The sequence below is a fragment of the Camellia sinensis genome, chromosome 6 (genome assembly GCF_055761805.1).
Source record: "Camellia sinensis isolate YWXY chromosome 6, ASM5576180v1, whole genome shotgun sequence".
NCBI lineage: Eukaryota > Viridiplantae > Streptophyta > Magnoliopsida > Ericales > Theaceae > Camellia > Camellia sinensis.
Genome location: NC_138966.1, coordinates 53583320 through 53586407, shown reverse-complemented (window position 1 = coordinate 53586407; position 3088 = coordinate 53583320).

The following is a 3088-nucleotide window of genomic DNA, read 5'->3' as shown; positions in this document are numbered from 1 at the left end:
TCGGGAACTTGGGTACGATTGGGGAAGGTCACTTCGTGAGCACCGCCGCTCGCCCGGTCATAGACCGGCCTCTACTAACCATGATATCAATTTTTGAAAACATTGTGAGTTCTTATTCCGGTTATTAGCCTAGGTTACTATGTGATGCTCACAGCATATAAATATAGACTGGATCGCCTGAATTGGAACAAAACATTTCATGTTCGTTTTTTGAAAATGGTTTGCTACCCGCAGGTAGGCTTTGAAACATTTGATGATTTATTCCAATTCAGATAACCCAACCTTCACCCACAGGCATTCAGTCAGATATATCGGATAAGCATATAGCCTCATGGTAAGCATACTATCATGGCATTCACTCACACACATGCAAGGATGCTAAAGCATAAAACTCACCGAGTACTCCAAGCCAAAATAGAAACTATATTAGAAATCATGCATGATCCTAAGTGTACAGAAATGCCTAATGCAACACATGCAAAATGCAACTATAGTAGGTTCGGCTATTCTAAGATGGCATATGAAATGCTACAACTAACATGTATTCAACTTGGTATTGAAAGTACAATGCAGTTAGTATGATGCGCCGAGCCCGATGCAGGCAATACAGATGAATGATGCAAACATGCTGTCATACTTTATGCTAATTAAAATATGCCCTAATCTAACCATAAAAAATAAGCGGATAAATAAAAAGGAGAAAGACGTGGGGTTGGAAGACATACATCACACTCACCCACACTTATTACAGTTGTGCCCTCACAGAGAGGGTCCGAATAAATATACAGTCCCAATATTACAGTCCCGAATAAAAGAATATTACAGTCCAAAATATTACAAAATCCTAATTAATTAATGAATTAACTAAGAAAGCAAATGAAACTGGCGTGCAAGCCAGGGACTGCCTTGCTTCTGATGGATGATGCATGTCCGGATTGTCTTGCGCGGAAATCCACCGGAATGCCCCAATTAGCCTCTGTTTACACCTGTTCTTGAAATGCGTGCCAAGCCCCCAAAAGGTTGCTGATTCCTGGTTTTGCTGCAACAGAGAGCAGGAAAGGGGCATAGCAATGTATTTGCACAAATATATGCATGTCTCGATCCTCGTGCCACCAATCGTGCATACCGAGGCATGATGGCCGAGGAGTCGAAATGCACAACTCAATATAGGATAAATGCACATGAAACTACAGCTAAAACCTAACTCCATCATGGATAATCCGGAGTGTCGGTGACTGGGGAATTGAGACACATTCCGTCACTCGGAGTACGAAATGTACCTCGATTCCCGTGCCCGGACTAACTCCTATTCCGGACACGATGCAATATGCATGATATGCATGAAATGTAACTAAGATGCGATCCTAACATACACAGTGCTAAAAATGAGGTGCCTCGAAATGCGTGCACACGGGCACGCAAACCGCGGCGACGACAGATACAATGAAAATAAGATGCCTCGAAGTACGTGCACACGGGCACGTAAACCGAGGCGATGACAGATACGGTGAAAATGAGATGCCTCGAAGTGCGTGCACATGGGCACGCAAATCGAGGCGATGATAAATGTAATGAAAATGAGATGCCTCGAAATGCGTGCCCACGGGCACGCAAACCGAGGCGATAGCAGATACAATGAAAATGAGATGCCTCGAAGTACGTGCACACGGGCACGCAAACCGAGGCAATGATAAATGCAATGAAAATGAGATGCTTCGAAATGCATGCACGCGGGCACGCAAACCGAGGCAATGACAGAATGATGAAAATGAGATGCCTCGAAATACGTGCACACGGGTACGCAAACCGAGGCAATGATAAAATGCAATGAAATGGCATGGAAACGACAAGTGGGCTTATACCAACATGAAGTGGGCCTCAGCCACACTCACATCGGATGCCGATGGCAGAAAATGAAGTGCCTCGAAATGCGTGCACGCGGGCACGCAAACTGAGGCGATGCAAAAGCGATGCGAATGACATGGAAAATGCAACATGGACTTATACTAACATGAGAGAGCCTCAGCCACACTCACATAAGATGCCGATGGCAGAAAATGAAGTGCCTCGAAATGCGTGCACACGGGCACGCAAACCGAGGCAATGATAAAATGACATGGAAATGACAAATGGGCTTACACCAACATGAGTGAGCCTCAGCCACACTCACATCGGATGCCGATGGCAGAAAATGAAGTGCCTCGAAATGCGTGCACGCGGGCACGCAAACCGAGGCGATGCAAAAGCGATGCGAATGACATGGAAAATGCAACATGGACTTATACTAACATGAGAGAGCCTCAGCCACACTCACATAAGATGCCGATGGCAGAAAATGAAGTGCCTCGAAATGCGTGCACACGGGCACGCAAACCGAGGCAATGATAAAATGACATGGAAATGACAAATGGGCTTACACCAACATGAGTGAGCCTCAGCCACACTCACATCGGATGCCGATGGCAGAAAATGAAGTGCCTCGAAATGCGTGCACGCGGGCACGCAAACCGAGGCAATGATAAAATGATGCGAATGACATGGAAAATGATATGTAAGCATGCTAATGGAATTTCAGCAACAAAATATGGGGGAAAACAGTCCCGAAATGAAGTGAAATGACATGAAATGTAAGGAAATGACCCGAAATACAACATTAGGCATCCGAAATGGCCTATAGCCATACTAAATATGCACAACATGGACACGCAATGCAAAGACAGAAGCTAGACAGTCCCAAAAGATGCACTTTCGCAGTTATGAACATGGCCAAACAGCAAGCATAGGTAAGGGAAGCATAGCATGCAAGAATGGGGGCCAAAAGAGGGGTAAAGAAGCAAGTGGTGTAAGCAAAGCTCAAACTGAAAAATTTCCTTCTACAACACTGAAGATGGACCAAAAATATGAACATTTACAGTATATGGCAGCCTCAAAATCAGTATACAAACATGCTAAAAATATGATGCAAAATAAGGCTCAAAAGGTGCTAAAACATGAAGTGTATAAACTAATCACCAAACAGGAAAAAAGTGTGAATGAAACATGAAGTATAGGCCAAAATAAGACCTCTTTCAGTTCGGACCAAGGTCCA